Raw genomic sequence first — 21,065 nt, 5'->3', positions numbered from 1 at the left:
AATGGTCTCTGCAAATCTCATTGGTCACCATTTCCTGCCATTCAGTTTGCCCAGATGTGTTTATTTTCTGTTGTTGCAAAGCCATTCAGCGCCCCACCACCAGAACAGTGTAATATTGATTCTAGCACATCTCTGTTGGCAGAGAAATCAGGAAGACTTTGAAAAACAGGGATGGTTTAACTTTGCAGTATAATGGATGGTTTTGTAGGCCTTTTTAGCTGACTTTGAAGTTGAGATCTTTTACACAATTAAATCTAGTTGTTATGGATTCATGCCAGTGAGAAAGCATGAAGAGTTATGTTTTTCAATACCTGGAGGAAAGAGGCAGTCATTGCACGGATTGATGCCTCAGAGCCCTATAGTCTAGAAAAAGGTCTATAAAATCAGACTATCTTCATTCTTTCAGTAACTATGCTAAATCTGTAGTAGCTAACCTGCAAGGAAGTATTGTCTGAATGACGGCTGAAGAGACAGTGGGGAATCATTCCAACTTGAATATGTATTAGTAAAGCCTATGCAAAATATAAAAAATTTAAAATGATGATACATTGAAGTCATGAGAATACAATCGTCTTTGAGCAGAATTAATGAATCGATGCCATTTCACAGCAGGAGAAGTGGGGAAGGTAGGGGGAAAATAATAGACTAATGGAATTTCAGGATGTTAGGAATTCAAAAAGCAAATGCTTCCCCTTCTGATGAGTCCTCTAAGGACAATTCCTGGAACATGGCCCGCAGAAATTCTGCACAACCACAGTCCTCTCACTTCTCCAGCAGCAGCAAGACACCGCCGGGGCAAGACCATGGCGCTTTCTGCCCAGGCTCTAATTCATGCCTGCAGAATAACAATCTGCTCTTGGTGCACCAAGCACAATGCAAGCCCTCTAAGCTGCCACTCATGCAGGGCCTGCTAACACTCCCGGCCCTTGTTTCTAATTCTTGGCATTGTTGGGGCAGGGAGTGTGGGGAGAGTCACACACTTCCATGCTGGGAAAGGCAGGGCCCCTGGTGGCCCAGCAAGTCATCAGACAGCCTGGGCAATAGCAGCAGCCAGATGAGCTAGAGGGCAGCTTGCACCTCTTGGCAAAGTTGCCAAACATTGAGGAATCTGGGGACTGTGGTTCCAAAAAGTCTGGTCTCTTTTGGAACCAGACTGAAGCATGAATTTGAGTTGGGGACAAGGGATCCCCCAACTCAAAAAAAAAAAAAAAATCCACCTCATTAAAAATTCTTTTGGCATGGCAGATTGCTACAGAGTCTGATTGTAGTGCCAATGTCTTTCTAACACCCTTCAAATGACAGTGCTGACAAATTCCCAAGCAGCCATCAAATTGCATGATCTTGACCTGGTTGGATAAAAAGTGGTGCTAGCAAAAAGGTGATTGATTGAAGATTATGACAGTCAGACAGATGACACGGTGAATATTGGAAGTATTAATAGCAAGCTTATTTCTAATCTTTACACTGTAGGCAAAAGAAGTAACATGTCAAAAATATCACAGAACATTTTTATTATGGGAGGAGGCAAAATGTTCTTAAGCTTATAATGTAGTTGCACCTCATAGGTAAGCCTTAAAGCCTCAAAGCTTTGCTTTAAAGCAAAGACTGGTGTTGATTCTCAGTCAATTTGAAGGGTGAAAAGGGCTGTGAGACTATTTTATGGTAAGAATAATAGCTACTACTTTTTGAGCACTATGTTACAGGGATTTTAAATATATTAGCTAATTTAAGCCTGATGGCAGCCTTGTCAGGTAGGTAGCTTTGTCTCCAATTTATATATGACTGCTAACTCTGAGACAAAGGATAGTTAGAAAGTTCTGCCTGATCCCAAAGCTAGCACACTTCAATTCACTGCAGTAAGCCACCTCTCTGCAGCTGAAAGGAGACACAAACCTAGGGACATGAGATAAATGGATTTTTTTCCCCTAAAGAATTGCCAGTTTTCATGATCTTGGATAGAGTTCTATCTTGAGAAGTAACCACAGTTGCTCTTCACAGAAAACATACAGCAACATCTAATATTGAGAAAAACTGTGAGCATTTCCACTTCTGATTAATGAATCGAAACTAAACCAATAAAGTCTAGCCTTTGTGACAGTTCTTTGTCTCCTCCTTGGCCAAGAATTTCTGCACACACTGAGCGTGTCAGCACTCTCTTGACTTGGCACACAACTTGACATGAGTCACTAGAAGGATTTGAAACTTAGGGTTGGAAAAAGCCACTGCTGTTAAGTTGGTACAGACAAAAATATTTGGGTGTCAACTCTTGTGTTCCTGGATATAGCTTGCTCATTCATCTACGTGTTGATTCATTCAATAAATATTGTAATGTACCCAATAAAATACAAAATACTAGGTAAAAAGTTTAATTAGTTAAAAAAAACAGTGAAAAGCAAGTGTCTCACCTCAATGTGCTAGTTTCTCTGCTGAGGGACAATCACTGCTAGCAGTTTCTTGTAGGATCCTTCTAGAGATATTCTAGGCATATATGTGCCTTTCGCTTGGTTTACATAAGTGTTATCGCATCCCTTCAATAGCCTGGGCACTGGTTTATATAAAGTGATGATCAAGACTTGGGCCCTGTCCCTGAGGAGGAAATAGAACATAAACCAACTTCCACCTTATGATTGACAAGTTCCCTGATTGGAGGTACTTATAGGCGGGGTGGTGGTTTGACTGAATCAGGATTGAAATATCAATGTGTCTTATCAGCTGTCACAAGTAAATTGTTGTTATTAATAGTGAAGTGCCAGTATTTGAAAATTATTTTTTAACATCGGATAATATGTATTCCTGTGATAATCGACCTCACTTGCATCCTAATTTGCTTATAACTGAGACAGAAAGGTGTGGAGATTAAGCTGTTTCACCTAGAATTGTGCATGACACTGGACACATCTATGGTAGATTCTCCTGTAAATGTGATCTGGTGCATATCCCAGGCAGTTGAACATTTTGTACAATCAGGGTACAAGAAGAGCATAATTTCTTCATTTTCTGGGGGACCACTAGAAAGTTTTCCCTAAATAGTATATGCTTCCCATTTAGTGGGGTATGGTTTTCCTAGTTGCCTGGTTTCAAAATATTCATTCTTACAATGGAAGGGAAGTCAGGAAGTGACAAAGCCTCCCATCTGGATTGAATACAGTTTGGGACAGTAGTTTGTGCATGGTGAGGCAGATAACACTTTACAGATTTAGTAGACAGCTGAGTCTGATGCATGTGGATGCAAGCTACTGGTAGAAGACTTGGAGCAAATCCTTTCAATGCAGCTTGGATTTATGGGAGATTTTCAGGCGCCTGTAGGCTTGGAAGAGGGGTGTACAGTAGTATGTGGTTCACAAAGAGTTCACGTTTACTTCGGTTCACCTGGATTCTCACTCCCAATTGAGTTTTACTTCCAGTATGCTTGTAAACCAACTTCAGACTCGGATGCAAACTCGGCTCAATGTCTGATAGGGAGTTAAAGAGAGAAAATAAAAAATGGCATAAATAAGTTTCACATGATTTCCAGTCCAAGCTATGAGCTGGCTCTGGCTCGCTCAATCAGCCAGGAGCAGAAAAAGTTTTGCAAACTTCAGTGACCCTTGCAAAAAGCCTGGTCTACATCCTGCCATCAGGAGAAAACCCAGAACCGGTTAGATGTGCCCTGTTTTGGTTTCTTTTACAGCTTGCCTTGCAGTCGTCCTAGGAGAGAATATGGCCCAAGTACATTCTCCTCTTGATCTTCCAAACGTGCCCCTCTAAGGGGCAAGAAGGTTTGCTTTCATTATGGCACATAAGGCAAAAATGTATCTTGGAATGAGGTACAGCTGAATTGCTGAGGGCAGGACTATAAAATACAATCTTTCCCAAGGATTTTCTTCCTTAGGAGCTCAAATAGCAGCCTAGCTTGACAGCAGGGGCTCTAGGCTGACTTAAGTTTTTATATCATGTCAGAAAAATATAAATATAATTATCTTCCTTCATTAAAGAACCCATAACCCAAATTTGTACAGTCAGCCAAATTTCAGTTGGAAAAATACTGAAATATGTTATTATCCTTTTAAAAGTCATCTGTACAACACTAGGATATAGGGCATAAGGTTTGAGAGGGATTTTTTCTTCCTTCCTTCCTTCCTTTTTTTCCTTTCTTTTTAAAAGTCATATGAAGCAGAACTAGATCTGAGTGAAATCTTGCCTTTTCACCTAGTTTTTTCCCCTAGCTAAGTTAAATAAAGCACAAAAAGAGTGCATTTCCCAAGTACGTTATGAGATCCTGTCAATTTGTTTCTTCCCCTTGCTTTGAAAACCACCCCTAAAGAGATAAAATTACTTGCATCGATTCTTACAGAAAAGCAGCCAAGGTTTTATTAAAAACATTGTCCTTCGTACTCTTGCATATTTTCCTTTTCTCCCTAACATGGAAGGACATCAAATATAAAAGAAACACAAATGTACAATACTGCCTCTTTCATCTTTGCTCAATTTCCAAAATCTTCCAACCCATTGCTTTACTTTTCTTTATTAAATTTTAAAGCCGAGTGAGTGGAATGCTGCATTTGAATTGTGAGGCCATGGGGGACGTTGGTGAGAGACTATCTGCATTGTTTCACTCATTCAATTCTCATAAGCTCTTCTCACCCTATATTGGGATTGGCAAAATATTTTTGTATCTTGGGGAAGATGATCAAGCTAATTGGTTTCCTTTAGAACTCAGAATTCTGGAAGTTCATGATCCTTGATGTGACTGGATTCTTTAGTAATTAAAAAAAAAAAAAAGATGAAAAAGTGTCCTGGATACCTGGTCGAATATACAAACTTTAAGAACAAGTTCAGAGTTTCCTCTCTAATACATACAGTGTATTACAGAGTATTCCTTGGAAGAGCAATCCTCTGAAATACACATGAAAAATAATTTGATAATTAAAAAATCATTTAATGAAAAAATGTGTGATGATCTGGATTTCTTGCTTTTTAAAATTACCAGCTTGATAAAGTTCACTAAAACATGTCCCTGTGAGAAGTGATCTCTAAAAGCCATAGTTGTAAAGCAGACTCTATAGCAAAATAAAGGCAAAATATCTGTGATAATAAGTTAAATGAAAAAAATCCAAAATTTTATCTTTCTTTTTAAAGACTAAAAGGAAACACATCAAAAGAATAGCCTAGAATTACTTGTTATATTTTTCTTTTTTCTATTTTCATTCTTTCTGCAATTTGGAATAATTACCTTTCTAACAACAATAATCGCCAGATCAGCTATAGTCCTTATATTTTTAGTGGGTCTGATTTATCCTGGACTGCCCTGTGCTTAGAGATGCAGACCTCTGATTTTTAAAAAATATGTGCTTTAAACACAGAATAGCTTATCAGAAACTGTAATTGTGTTAGATAAAATCTCGGCCCTAAAAGAAAACACAACTGTACGTGCTGGGATAAGCATTTTGAAACTAAATGAATAACTGGGGTTATTAGTTCAACGATGAGCACACCTGAGTTTTGAGACGTATGACCCAATAGCATATGATGAAATCCTGGATCCACAGAGAGTGTCTCATATTCACTAAACTCATCAGAATGAGCATTTAGTTCCTCTAAAGCAAGGTGCAGTAAATCAGGGGAAAGCTGCAGATCCAGTCAGACCTGTTTGCATTCCTTTCCCCTCAGTGATTCCTTAGTTCAATGGGGTTCATCCTTTGGGAATGTTTTAACACCCTTTGGAAACAGTGCCAAAGTCCAGGGCTTTGACAGCTTGATAAAACCTTATTTTAGGCTGGGTGCGGTGGCTCACGGCTGTAATCCCCCAACACTTTAGGAGGCCAAGGCGGGCAGATCACCTGAGGTCAGGAGTTCAAGACCAGCCTGACCACCATGGTGAAACCCTGTCTCTACTAAAAATACAAAATTAGCCAGGCATGGTGGCACATGCCTATGTTCCCAGCTACTCAGGTGGCTGAGGCAGGAGAATCTCTTGGACCCCGGAGTCGGAGGTTGCAGTGAGCTGAGATTGCACCATTGTACTCCAGCCTGGGCAGCAAGAGAGAAACTGTGTCTCAAAAACAAAAAAACAAACAACAAAAAAACACAAAACCAAAAAATCACACCGTATTTTATCCTGAGATGGAGAAAAATGTGCCTCTGGGAGGGGCTAAATTATCAAAGGCAATGCTATGTAGCAGCAGTAAGTTAACTAGCAGATCTTGGAGAGATGAGAGCCCCTTTGAACTTGCTGGGAAGTTTAACAGCGAGAGTACAGATTCCTGGGAGAAGATCTGTTACCAAAAGATGATAAAGAACTAGTAAGTAGCTTTCCAGCTGGACAAAAGGCAGGAGACAGAATCCATCCAGCTGCAGATCCGTGTTTAATTCTTGCACTGGGGGAGGGAGTGAATGAATAGAATTTATGGGATGGTGTTGAAAATATAATAGATGCCCAAACAAGAAATCGGGCAGATTCATTTTTCTTTTGTATTATGGACCGGAATTTAAAGTGTCAGTTTGAACAGGGAATTAACTGGACTTGCTGGGATGACAAGTCATGAGCCATTAGGGAAACTGGTCATTTACCGATGCCAAGGCCAGCTCTCTTCCTGGGGACTCTCTTTGAAGTCAGGAGATGTTGAGAACACAGGGGGTGAAGGAAGGAATGGAAATTAGGGTGAGAACGGGCTTTGTAGTGGTATCATTTCTCCAAAACAGTCTAGTGCTTTTCCCTTCTTCATTCATTCAGCAAATATTTCATGACCTCTCTGTGCCTGGCACTCTGCTGGCATTTGGGATTCAAAAATGAATACAGGAGAATTCATCTCTTAAAGAGTCTGGAGGTAATTTCAAACACTGACAAATTTCCTCTTCCTATTCTTATTAGGAGGAGCAGCCTGGAAGATGCATTGCCCCATATTTCTATAATCTTATGTCTCTAATTTAAAGACATTTCAAATTTCATATAATTTTACTCTTTTTAGTAAAGGCAATTCATTAAATACATAAGATGTTATTTGAAATGCTTTTTTTTTTTAAACCTAAATAAACTCATTTGTTAAAAAAGAAAATTGCCCCAAGTCAGCCAGAGTTTTCATTCTGATTTTGTTGTTGTTGTTTTGGTAGAGACCAGGTCTCACTATGTTGCCCTGGTTGGTCTTGAACTCCTCAGCTCACGCAATCCTCCCACCTCAACCTCCTAAAGTGCTGGGATTACAGGCATGAGCCACTGCTCCCAGATTCATTGTTGTTTTTTAACAATTTAGTTTCTGTATTGATTTCATGAGCCTCCTTTTCCATCTGTTGAAATCCATGGATTGTATTAGAAAGACATTTGACCTATTGGGGGAGATGGATTATTATTGTTTTTAAATCAATTAGACATCTAACTAGGCTGAAAACAACCATGAAAAGGTTTTTGTTTGTTTACTTGTTTTTGCCTGGCAGCCACACAACCAAAGTATAAAGGCTTGTTTAAAAAAAAAAATCTGTTTTGCCTATCTAAACCTTTCTAAAAGGAAGGAAATAAAATTTTGTAACTTTCCAAGAAGTGAAAACCAATTAACATTTTAAAGTCACATTACACTCATAACCTCTAATACATTGTTTTCAGAAGAGCTATTTCTGCTGAGTCAGAATATAAAATAGGATTCAAATACCTATTTCTTTGATAAGTTTAAATGACTGTGACTAACAATCTCAATATTTCTTGTTCTATGGAAAAATTTTAGTTTCTCAAGGATCCCGTGGGGATTGGACATGATGGTGTTTAAAGGCCTCTAATGATCCCTGCCTTGGATATGTGTAGTCCCCTCCCGCACTGCATCAGGATTGGTCTGTGAAAACGGCAGAAATGATGGTATGACTTTTCCTAGGCTAGATCACAAAAGACCTTGTGGCTCCTCTCTCTCTTTCTCATACATACGCACATCATTCCATCCAGGGGAAGCCAGATGCTGTGTTGTGAGGACAGTCAGGCAACCCCATGGAGAGGCCCATGTGGCAAGGCATTGAGGACTTCTGCCAATAGCCATATGAATGACCATCTTGGAAGTATGTGCTCCAGCCCTGTATAAACCTTCAGATGACTGCAGCCCCTGCTCAGAGCTTGACTGTAACCCCATCAGAGACCCTAAACCAGAGACACTCAGCTAAGTCACTCGTAGGTTCCTAACCTACAGAAACTATGTGAAATAATAAATGTTTATTGTTTTAAGCAGCCAAGGTTTGGGGTAATTTGTGATGGAGCAATAGATAACAAAGACCCTTTCAAAGTGAGATTAATTGATTCTCTCATTCTCATGCCACACTGGTAATAGCTGCCTTGTGAAATATTCTTACTGGAAGCCATGGGAAGTTTTAAACCTCTCTGGATTCCTGCACATTGCTTGCATTAATTAATACATATACATGTGTGTATCCATATATATAAAGTTAATGCATTTTTTCTTAACATTTTTTGAAATTCATTTTCCATTTTAAAGACAATATATGCTTATTAAAGAAGATGTGAGGAAACATTAAAAAAAGTTACTGATAGTTCTAACACCGAAAGACATCTATAGTTAGCACATTTGAGTGTACTTCCCCATGTTTTCTTTCAGGGTGTTTAAAAAAGTAGTTGTGATCATGTGCTGTATAACCATATTTTCACCAAGTCAAATCCACTTCCTTAAATAACAGAGCCCAATAATGTGCTTTGCTCATCTTTGTCATTCAGCTCCCTGCTCCGAGTGACAGGTTCTCAGAGAAATCAGATGCAACTATGTCCTGAGCGTGCAGATGGCTCATGAGGGTGTCGTGTGTTTGGAGCCAGGCCCTGGCAGGGAGTGACCAGTGCCGGGGATGCCAGACACATGGAAGATGATTTACATCAACAGGCAGTTTCCTCTGTGCATATTCTTTTTATTTTCAGTACTGACATGTGTGTGAAGGGCCAACCCCTGTCCCCCACTAACTTATATTTATATCCACAAATTTCTTAAGGAAATCAACACTTCCTTATTCTCTGCTCTTCGTATAAGGCTGCAATGCTGGCAAAGTGTAGGCATCAGGACCCTCTCCAAGGCCCTGAGAAGGGTTCTATAAAATGTTCAGAGGGTCATACGTTTTTGTAAAATTTGCAAAAATAAAAAAACTTGAATCACAATAGGTTAAGACTGCTACATCTTTCCACTCTGCCCCACCCGCCAACCCAACACACATACACTTTCCTTTATGCAGGGTGGTGCTGAGTGGTCATGTGAGGGCATTTTATTGTTATAATTTTTTTTTTTTAAACAGAGCCTGAAAAATTGTGTCAGTTCCAGGACCTAAAAACCTGGATATACCTCTTCGTCTCTGAATTGCAAATATATAGGTAATATATTTTTAATATAAATAGATATCTGTGTGTATTTATATATATATTTTAACAGTTTTTTAATTCTTTGTACAGTGAACATAATTTATTTATTATTTGTTAGCCTTATTTGTTAAGTCAGAGGAAATTTCAGAGCCGTGAGGGTTACAGAATGAGGGATTTCTAATGAGTTCAATGTTCTAAGTGGTTTTATGTGATTCCCAGGGTTGTTTAATCAGAATTCATAGGTTCTCAAGAGGTGCTCCTCCCTGTGTTCACAAAACCCCACTTACTGACTCTGTAGATACTTTTTGCAGAAAATGGCTGCCTCTTCAGTTGTCCACTGTGACCCTTCAACTAGGAAAGAACCAAATAGATTTAACCTACTCAACTCAACACTTTTGAACAAAAAAGAATGCAGACTATATAGCACCAACCAGGTGAGAGTTCAACTCTATAAAAAAACTGTGCTGCTCCCTGAATGTTTATTCACTTTACTTGTTGATAGAGGAATTTATCCTTCTTTTAAAAAAACTTTTGAAATTTTAAAATCAAATCAATGCCTGCTGTAGCAACCAGGAAAATATGCTCTTCAGATGTCCCTTTAAGAGGACCTGCGGCCGGATGCGGTGGCTCACGCCTGTAATCCCAGCACTTTGGGAGGCTGAGGCAGGCGGATCACGAGGTCAAGAGAGCGAGACCATCCTGGCTAACACTGTGAAACCCTGTTTTTATTAAAAATACAAAAAAAAAAAAAAAAAAGAAAGAAAAAAGCCGGGCATGGTGGTGGTGCCTGTAGTCCCAGCTACTCGAGAGGCTGAGGCAGGAGAATGGTGTGAACCTGGGAGGCGGAACTTGCAGGAACTGAGATCGTGCCACTGCACTCCAGCCTGGGCGACAGAGCGAGACTCTGTCTCAAAAAAAAACAAAAACAAAAACAAAAACCTGCTGTGGGGCACATAGCAGAATGATGCCCCTAGCTGCCACATCTTTGGATCTACTGCGACATTCATGCTGAGCCATAGCCCTCTGGGCTGCTCCCAGCCAGTGACTGAACACTGCAGTGGTGCTAGGGTGCAAGCACAGGCCCATCCCGCCTGACACAGAACTCTGCTAATGGGCAACTTTTGCTTAGACAGTCCCTATCAGCCTGGCAAGTCTTTCTCAGAACTGCTCTGGGTTCCCAGGCTATTCCTATCCAGCCTTTCCTTGCCTCTCTCTCTCCACAGGTGGCAGACCTGATCTCAATCCCAGCTCTCTCCCTGTCTACTCCTGCTTCCTGCTTCCTTTATCCTTCACAGGCTAAGCATTAAACATCAAGTAAGTAAACATCAAGTCCCATCTAAGCATGTACTTCTCTGAGCATCTGAACTGACATACGTACTCCCTGTTAAAAATGAGCAAATCTGGAAGGGCTTACACGAAGAAGCAACAGTTCCTCCCCTCATTCTGTCCTTCCCCGCATTTCCTCACATGAGGAAACACTTTCAACAGTTTCTCTTATAGCTCTTTGGCAGTTACTTCCACACTCCTAAAATAATAAGTTTATGCCATGTTTATTATTTATTTGATATATATTTTAGATATTTGTTATATACATATAAATATATGTAATATGTTTGTTTCCATAATATGTTTATGCCATATCTTTCTTTTCTTTTTTAACCATTGAAGTATAATGGACACACAATAAACTGTTTATATTTAATGTGAGCAGTCTGATGAATTTTGACATTTATATATGCCACAATCAAGCTATTAAAAAGGGCAAGGGAAAACTTTCAGGGGTGAGCACATTCATCACCCCTGAAAGTTTTCTCATGCTCCTTTTAATACCCCCTACCACCTCTCCATACTCTCTGATCTGTTTTCTGTCACTATAGGTTAGTTTTCATTTTTCTAGAATTTTAAATAAATGGAACCTTATAGTATGTGCTATTTTTTCCTGACTTCTTTCACTCAGCATAATTAATTTGAGATTCAACCATGTAGTTGCATGTACCTAATTCATTCTTTCTTGTTACCAAGTAATATATCTCATTGTATAAATACAGCATGATTTGTTTATTCATTCATCTTTTGGTGGACATTTGGGTTGTTTCCAGTATGGGGCTATCACAAATAAAGTTGCTATGAACATTTTTACACAAGTGTTTGTATAGATTTACATTTTCTTTTCTCTTTCCTTTCTCAATGATCATTGTACTTTATCATGGGGTATCCAAAGTCTTGAGTGCCATTGTTTCATATATTTTATCTGGTATTTTAGTTGTTTCAGGCAGTATGGTAAATCTAATCCTTCTTACTCCACTCAACTGGAAGTGGAATTATCACATATCTCTTTAGCTAATTGTAATCTCCCTTTGAGTGATCCAATACCACTTCATGTGTAGTGTATGAACCCCCGGTATACCTGTTTTTTCCCTCCCAGCCTTTGTGCTATGGTTGCCATATATTTTGCTTTTACTTGTTATAAACTCTTCAATACATTATTATTAGTTTCCTGTTTCTTTAGTCAACAAGTTTAGATGTTATCTGCTGATTTCCATAATGTTGGCTATGGATTTAACTCACTTGTCTTTCATCTTCCAAATCTGGCCTTTCTTGTCTCCACTTCCCCATAAATTGCCACTAGTTTTAGATGTTTTCTGCTATTAACAGTTACCTTTGTAACTACCAAAAAATACACTCACATCCTTACTTCTAATTCCATCGACCATTTGACAGTACCTCTTAATTCTTTGATTTGTGAGGTGAAAGTATGAAAGCTCTTACCCTTTCCTTCATTTCTTGATTCCTCCTAATCTCAACCAAATGCTTAATTTTAACTTATGTTGTCAAGAAAAAAGAAAACAAAAAACGTGAACCTCATTCTGCAACTACCCGTAAGTCTTCCTTTTTAGGCTGACCCTGTGGGTTGATTCTAAGAGTTGAAAATTGATCAGCAGTGATTATAATGTTATGACTATGGAAAGATTGTTCACTGCTTAGCTGCATAAGACACTCTGATTTTATGTCTTTTTTTTTCATAGCTTTGTGATTGTCTTGGAATTTCTAATTATTTCCTTCTCTCCATCCCCATCTTTTGCATTGCTGTGATTTTTTTTTACAACTTGATATTCCAATTTCTTAAAGATAGTATCAAATATGTGGATTACCTCAGGTCATATGCATTTTTTCCCCAGGTACCTGCCTTTCAAAGCCCTTGTCCCACCAGCTCCAAACTGGACTGTTCTTCTCTAGATTTATTGAAAAACTAAAACTGAAGAGACAATTAAACCATGTCTTCCTTCCATTTTTCTCCTGTTTGGCTTGTTTCTTCAACTCCATATTTTTCTCTTTTTTGGTTTACTCTCTTGTTTTATTGGAACACATTCTTGAATCACTTCTTTAAGAAGGGTATATGAGAGGTAAATTTACTGAGTCCTTCCACGACTTAGAATAACTTTATTCTACTCTCCAATTATATTGATAATTTGATTGAATGTTGATTTTTTCATTTAAAATCATTTTTCCTCAGAACTTTGAAGGCAATGTTTCATTGTCTTCTAGAATTCAGTATTGCTGAGAAATTAGATGACAATCTGGTTTTTTGGAAAATAAGGCAATTTGCTTTTTTCACTTCGAATTTTTTTGGATAAAAAATCTTGATATTCTTAAATTTCACCATTCTAGGTCATTTTTCTTTCATTTTGTGTAGTATTCTACTATTTTTTTCTCCTTTTCTTCTTCAGTCTAGAGACTCATGTCTTTCAGCTCTGATAAATTCCCTTTTAAAAATTTGTTTGTATTCTCTCATTTTGTTTGTTCTTTTTGGACCATCTATTCACTGAACATTAGCCTCCTGGATTTGTACATTACAATTTAGCCTTTCTTTCTCATTTTTAATCTATTTGTATTTTCTACTTTCTTGGAGATTTCCTTGATTTTATCTTTCAATCAATTTATTAAAACTTTGCTTAAATCACTATACTTTTAATTTCTAAGAGGTCTTTCTTATTTTGGGTCATTCCTTTTTTATAGTATCCAGTTCTTGAATTACAATCTTAATATTTTAAAAATTCTGTCACAGATAATTCTGATAGTTAAAATATCATTTTCTAGTATGTATTCTTAAAATGTGCAAATTTGTGCATATCTTGCATGGGTAATGAGTGTGGATATGTCCATGGACATACATTTCTCAAGGGTTGGTATTTTAAAAATCTACTAGGAGATGTTATTTTTCCCTTTAGTAGAATGCAACTTTCTTCAGTGTAAGTTGAATTTTCAAAATATGGAGTTCACATGTTCAGAGTATGTACTTTCTCACTGACCTAGACCAGCTGCTGCATTGAATTTGCTTTAGAGAAATTTGTTTTTCTTCTTTCAAAAATTTGGGAGTTCTTTTCTTTTTTATTGTATGTTTATATCTCACATGTCAGTTGATGATCTGAAGCCAAGGGACCAATACTGGGTAATGTATGACCAGAACCAGATGAGAATACTTAGTAGCTGGGACAGAAACTCTTGCAAGTGTTTAGAAACTGATGTCCTCTCAGAGTCATCCTGGAATGTAGATGCAGTGGGAGGGCTGGGGAGAAAGATCATTAATCTGGAAATTGACCCTTTCAGCATCTGCCTTCCTCCAGATATACTAGTTGGGTGATCTAATTGCATGGTTGTTCAGAGTCTTAAAAGTATATGCAAATTGATAAACTATGCACCAAAATAGTAGCCATGCTTATTTGTGGGTTTCAGGATATGGGGTGTTACCTTTCCTTTAAAAATATATATATATGCAGCCGGGCACAGTGGCTCATGCCTGTAATCCCAGCACTTTGGGAGGCCAAGGTGGGTGGATCACGAGGTCAGGAGTTCGAGACCAGCCTGGCCAACAAAGTGAAACCCCGTCTCTACTAAAAATACAAAAAATTAGCCGAGCATGGTGGTGGGAGTCTGTAATCTCAGCTACTCAGGAGGCTGAGGCAAGAGAATCTCTTGAACCTGGGAGGCAGAGGTTGCAGTGAGCCAAGATCGCGCCATTGCACTCGAGCCTGGATGACAGTGCAAGACCCCATTGCAAAAACAAAAACAAAAACAATTCCTTATTTCTAAATTTACTACAATGAACATAACTTATGTAATAAGAAAATAATTTATTTTTAAAGTGTATATATGAAGTTTTCTTCTGAATCTCCATTTACTATGTTGAAAGCAGCAAAAAAAAAAAAAAAAAAAAGCAAAAAAAAATATTTTAACTCTAGAGCTAATGACCATAGCTGAGATGAAAAGATTAAAATCCTTCAATGGAAAGGGCCAAGAATGTGATAGATAAAGGGGAAGGAGAGTGGGTAAAAATATTGGTGGGGAAGATATAGAGAAGGAGGTGGGAGCAGAGAGAAGAGGCCTCAGGTATATACTCTTCTGCCCTCAACGCTCACAAATGATGGAATCATGGCTTTGGATATAGTCTGGATTTGCAGATGGCATATAATTGAAATTGGACATCTGAATTTTCAGTATTACTGTGGTGGAAACTCATGAGGTAGGTTTCTGCCCTAGTATAATAATTCAGAAATAAGTTATACATGTGGTTGGATGGTATGTGCATCACTGACTGCCCATTTAAACAGGCAATATTCAGATCACCCATACCACCCAGGCAGCCTCTGCTTTGAAGAGGGCTTTTGAGAGAAGGCTGGCTTCTCCCTACTGAGGATCTATTCATTTGTAAAATCAACAAATGCAATGGGACCTGTACTGAGATTTTTACTCAGAGCCCAGAGTTTAAAATGCTGTCAGGATTGAACGGAATGTGAAAACCACATCACCACAGAATTGCATTAATGAATGATCTGGAAGATGGACTGAAAGTAAAATTTTGATGTATTCTCAAGAGAATGAGAGCAAAACATCGGAATACAAAACTGACTTTTGTATTCTCTCTTTGTTAAAAGGAGGATAAATGTTATCCATTAGAAAGAGTCCATTCTTTTTGGGAATCCCTATAATTCAGGAATTTGCATCCATGGGCATTATTGAGAAATGCCAGTGTTTAGAAATCTTGTGCCTTGAATGGCTTGTTGGGCTATATTTTAGTATGTTTGAGTCACACAACCACCAACTGGCCTAAGAGACTTACTTTAAAATTCTAAGCCTGGAGTATCTAAGAAGACTTTGAAACCAACCCCTAACTTTAAGAGAGGTCAAATTTAAGAATTGCAAAATCAAACTACAATCTTATATTGTATAACTGACTTAATGATTATTGCTCAGAATGAATTAACAATACCTAACAATAAATCAAAGGACAAACACTAACTGTGATATATCTCTCAATATACAACATACCTGTCAAGTTGAGTCATTTTCAAGCTTATGATGAGTGCAATGACTTGTTATGTCTTGTCATACGTTTTTAAAAAAATATATTGTCAGTGTCAGGTACTGTGGCTTCTTTTGTTTTTCTGTATTCTGAGAGCAAGGGTTGCAAACCTCCCACTCTCCAGCCACTCCCCCAAAACAAACAAATATACTCAAACAGCGTAATTTTTATTGGCTTATTCTTAAGGGCGATATCTTAACATCTTGGTATAACAAGAGTTTCAGAAACAGAATAACACCAGCTAATGTGTTTGTGTGCTTGCAGCATGCCAGACAGTCTTCTAAACACTTTACTTGTATTAATTTATTTAATCCTCACAGCAACCTGATTAGACAATATGGTCATTATGGATTGAATTATGTCCCTCCCCACACACACAAAAAAGATATGCTGGAGTCCTAACCCCTCAATACCTCAGAATATGACCTATTTGGACATAGAGCTTTTACAAGGGTAATCAAGTTAAAATGAGGTCACTAGGGTAGATCAGGCACATGTAGACGGAAGATGACCAGAAGAGATACTGAGAGAAGATGCCATCTACAAGCGAAGGAAAAAGGTCTAGAACAGATTCTTCCTTCATAGCCCCCAGAAGGAACTGACCCTACCTACACCTTAATTCAGATTTCTAGCCTCCAGAACTGTGAGATAAACTTCTGTGAAGTCATCTAGTTTATGATACTGTGTTACAGCGGCTCTTATAAACTAACATAATTGTACTATTATTATTGTCCCCATTTAAAAGTTGAGGAAACTGAGGGCAGAAAGGTTAAGTAACAAGACTGAAGTTTGGCCTGGCATGGTGGCTCACACTGGTAATCCCAGCACTTTGGGAGGCTGAGGCAGGTGGATAACCTGTCACCTGAGGTTGGGAGTTTGAGACCAGCCTGGCCAACATAGTGAAACCCGATCTCTACAAAAATAGAAAAAAATAGCCAGGTGTGGCGGCCAGCACGTGTAATCCCGGTTACTCAGGAGTCTGAGGAACAAGAATTGCTTGAACCCCGGAGGCGGAGGTTTCAGTGAGCTGAGATCGCGCCACTGAACTCCAGCCTGGACAACAGAGCAAGACTCTCTCAAAAAACAAAACAAACAAAAGACCGAAGTTTATGGCTAGTAAATGGGATGAAAACTCAGTCTGCTTCCAAATTCTGTCTTCCTAAATGGCTAAGGTATTTGACCTCTCTAAATTCAATTATTGTAGATACTGCTCTTGGTTCCAACTCTCCCTGCCAACCTCTTTCCACCCAGTGCAGGGCACAGTTATGATGAACCATTGATTAAAGTGTACCCGAAATGAAACAAAACAAAACAACAACAAAATAACATAACAACAACAACAACAAAACATCTAATACATATATTGAGCCCTAGTATCAGGCACTTATTATGATCAGGAACTGATAATATAAAGATAATATTATTCTGGTCTCTGTCCAAGACCTCACACCTTAGAAGGGGAACATGCTCTTTACTTAGGGTGAGGGAGCCCCACAGGGGTGCATAGCAGAGATATGAGTCAGTTTCACCTAGGAAGAGGCAAAGACCTCTATGGAAAATACCCCATGTAGGAGATAACCTTTGAGTTGGGCCTTGATAAGTGGAAAGAATTTGATAGATGGCTAACATAGAGAAACATTTGGAAATAGTTTCATTTTGGTGAATGTAGTTGGATACGTAGGGTTAGTAGCTCTAATTTTAAGAATATATGAATGAAAAAGCAACATTGGAGCTCTAGGCAATTGCTTGGCAAGGCTACTTTTATCAAATGAGAGAAGAGCTGCAGACAGTAGATAGTTTCTACTTTTCACAGTTATACTCCAAAGGCCATTAGCTTAAAGTTTAATAAACCTGCATGACCTAATGGAAGAAAGACTTGGGAACCTTAATTGGATTTTTCAGGGGCAGTTGAATCTGTACCAGTTGAAACTGGGACCAGTAAGGGAGGCTGATTAAAGTCTCAGGGTCAGGGTAATACTGAAGCTGGAATGTAGTCTGGAATATAGTTTGACCTTCATGGTATTGGCTAACACCGAATGAATAGCTTCCTCATAATATTAAAAATTTCTGTCTTCTCTTAAAAATATAAATCAAAAGATCTGGCAATATTGGGCTTGCATTTCTATAGGGGCTTCCTTTGTGTATTAGTCCAGGCAGGCTATCCTGTGTTGTCCTAACAACACACCCAAACCTGTAATAAATCATCAGAGGAATACATTGTTTTTTATTCATGTCAAAATCCATGTGTTAATGTAATTTCGGTAGCTTTTCTTTGAATGATGACCCAGGAACCTAGACTTCTAATCTGTAGCTTTGTTCTATTCATCACATGGCTCCCAGGATCTCCTAGGGTATCTTTTTCACTTCAGTAGGGGGAAAAGAAAGAGTGAATAACTGAGTGGGAGATTTTTCACGGACCAGGCCTGGATGGAGCACTCATTCCTACTATATACATTCCATTGGCCGGAACTCAGTCACATGGCCCTAACTAATTATAAGGAAAGCTGGGAACTATACTCTAGCAGGAAGAAGAGGAAATAGAGTTTGTTAAGCACATAGCAACCAGATATGTACTCTGCAGCTCACCATAGCTCCTACTCAGACTTCTTCACTAATTTATCTACCTAGCTTCTGTAGGCATTTGAGTTTGCAATCCCCAGTTTAGGTATTGAGAGTTGCAGTAGAAATTACTCAGATTTGGAGTTAGACAGACCTGTTTGAAAATTGGTTGGCCACAGTACTGCTTAAGATAATAGTGCCTTAAGAGAGACCAAAACATAGTTGCTTAAATGAGATAAAAGAAATACTCCCCCACATAGAAGTCCAAGTTGATAGTTATTCTAGAATGGAAAGGAGCCCTACCTCTGAGGTCATTCAGAAATCCAAATTCCTTCTATCTTGATGGTCTGCCACCCCTAAAGTGTGATCCTGGTCCGTGTGATTGGACCAGTGGTTTACCTTCAACACTAATGGGAAGAAGGAAACAGGAACTGGAGGGCATGACCTGGAAGTTAATCACATCCTGTCCTTCTGTTCACATTCCATTAACCAAAATACAGTCACCTGTCCCACAAAGCTGCAAGGAGATCTGAAAAATGTGACCATTTGCTGGGTAGGCATGCATTAAGCTATAATTTGGAAAATTCAGTTACTAAGAGAAGAATGAGGGAAAACTATAAATAGGCCACAGCCATGTACTATTTGTGTGGCCTTGAAAAATAATAAAAATAAGCAGAGGTTCAGTTTTCTTATATAACAAGAGATCCGAAGGTGGGTTTTTGTTTATCAGGCTAACGATGTTAGGGAAAATATGATCACTGAATTTTCTTTTGGCTTTTCTCTCATGATTCCAAGATAGTTGTTCAAGTTTCAATCATCACATCCAAACTCAAGTAAAGAGGAAGATGAAAGATGTACCAGTTGCATCTTTCACATTTATCAGGAAAAGCAAACATCTTCCCAAACTCCCAGGCATTCAGTGAGTGATAAATACATATTATCTCAAAAGAGTTACTTATTTATTCTTTTTTTGTTTTCTTTTTAGTTAACATGTAATTTCACATATTTATGGGCTAGAGAGTGATGTTTCAATACATGTATACAATGTGTAATGATCAAATTATAGTGATTAGCATGTCTATTTTTAATCATTCTGAACCTCAGTTTTCCCATCCATTACATGGGATGCTAAGATCTATCTCATGGAATTGTTGTGAGAGTCAATGAAATAATATTGTTGTCTAGAACACTGCCTAACATATGATAGATGCTCAGTGAAGGGAATAACTTATTATTTGAGGCAGTGAACCTTGACAGTTCTGTCTTTGAATCCACATGACCTTGATTAAGTTGCTTACCTTCTTTGAATCTGTTTCCTCATCTTGAAAGATGGGGATAATTTTATCTTCTTTTTACAGAGCTGTTGTGAAGATTAAGTGGAATTACATATATTAAGCATCCGGCTTATAGGAGCAACTCTTTTAAAGGTTGAGCAGGAGCCACCCTGAATTTACTTGGGGTGAGAGAACAGGAGATGCTGGGTATATGTTGCTGAGATAGCTTCTCCCAGCACACTCCCAGAAGAATGGGGCTGTGTAAACATGATGAACACAGCAAAACACCAATAGGGAGGGATGATGGGAAAGCCAAACACAGGTCAGGTCAGTAAAGGAAGCACAAGTCCAGGGGCCAGTTCAGTCTTCTACCTGAAGCAGAGACAGCACCAGGCGAGTTTCAACAGGGCTCTGGTTACCTTCCCAGGTGGAAGATCAGGCCCTTCTCACTTGTACAGAAGTGGTGAGCTCTGATGGTCTGGAGATGATCAGGAAACTTTGACAGGTCTCTGTCAGTGTCATCCCAACAGCCAGTTCTTAGGGCAGCAGAGGACCCAGGACAGGTCTCTGAAGGATGCCTTCTTCAATGGGGTGGCCAAGCAGCTGCATTGGGACAGGAGTTCATGCAAGCAGATATGGGCGGGGTTAGCCTCATGAATTACAAAGAGGCTGAAAATGAAGGCTTCATTCCTGGGGGCAAATTTGGCCAACACTAGAAGGAGGGCCTTTCCCCTTCATGACTCTTGGGAAGGGTTTGTTGGGGGAAAGAGACATTGAGGGGCAAGATTAAATAGCTCAGTGTTTACCCCAATCAGTTTGCTCCCTACTCTTTGTCTTTCTTTCTCCCTCCATACTTTCCTTCTTTCTTTTTCTCCCTCCTTCTTTCCTTCCCTTCCTTCCCTTTCCTTCCTCTCCTCTCCTTGCCCCTCCCCTCCTTTCCTCCTTACCTCTTCTCTCCTCTTCTTTTCTCTGTTTTCTTTCTTTCTCTTTCTTTCTTTCTTTCTTTCTTTCTTTCTTTCTTTCTTTCTTTCTTTCTTTCTTTCTTTCTCTCCCTCTCTCTTTTCTTTCTTTCTTTCTTTCTTTCTTTCTTTCTTTCTTTCTTTCTTTCTTTCTTTCTTTCTTTCTTTCTTTTCCTTCCTTCCACTTTATTGAAATATGATTTTTGTATCAACAATATAATTCAGTGGTTTTTAGTATAGTTGTATGTGCAACTATCACCAATACCCACTTCCAGAACAATTTGATCACTCCAAAAAGAAACCCTGTACCCGATAGCAGTCATTCCCTATTCCTCTATCCCCAGCCTCTGGCAATCATTAACTACTTTATATCTCTATGGATTTGCTTATTCTGGACTTTTCATGTACTTTTGTGGCTGGCTTCTTTCACTATGTTTGAAAACCTTTGTTTTCAAGGTTTATTCCTGTTGTAACATGTATCACTCCTTCATTCTTTTATGGTCGATGATTTCCCCTCATATGGCTATACCACATTTTATTTATCAATTTGTCAGTTGATGGACAGTTGAGCTCTTTTCATCTTTTTACTATTATGAATAACA

General features: G+C 38.7%; 1 long non-coding RNA gene across 2 annotated transcripts in view; it reads right to left on the bottom strand.

Annotated features, from left to right (window-relative positions):
* Window positions 1-1,494: 1,494 nt before the first annotated feature.
* Window positions 1,495-21,065, bottom strand: part of LOC114676281 (uncharacterized) — a 99,628-nt gene continuing 80,057 nt past the window's right edge. For both annotated transcript variants that reach the window (XR_003727159.2, XR_013413598.1), the window contains one exon: window positions 1,495-3,452. This is a non-coding gene — a long non-coding RNA (uncharacterized LOC114676281). The remainder of the gene's footprint in view (window positions 3,453-21,065) is intronic.

Source organism: Macaca mulatta, chromosome 2 (genome assembly GCF_049350105.2).
Source record: "Macaca mulatta isolate MMU2019108-1 chromosome 2, T2T-MMU8v2.0, whole genome shotgun sequence".
In the NCBI taxonomy this organism is placed as follows: domain Eukaryota; kingdom Metazoa; phylum Chordata; class Mammalia; order Primates; family Cercopithecidae; genus Macaca; species Macaca mulatta.
The sequence above is the reverse complement of the archived record's forward strand: the minus strand, read 5'-3'. Positions and strand labels throughout refer to the sequence as shown.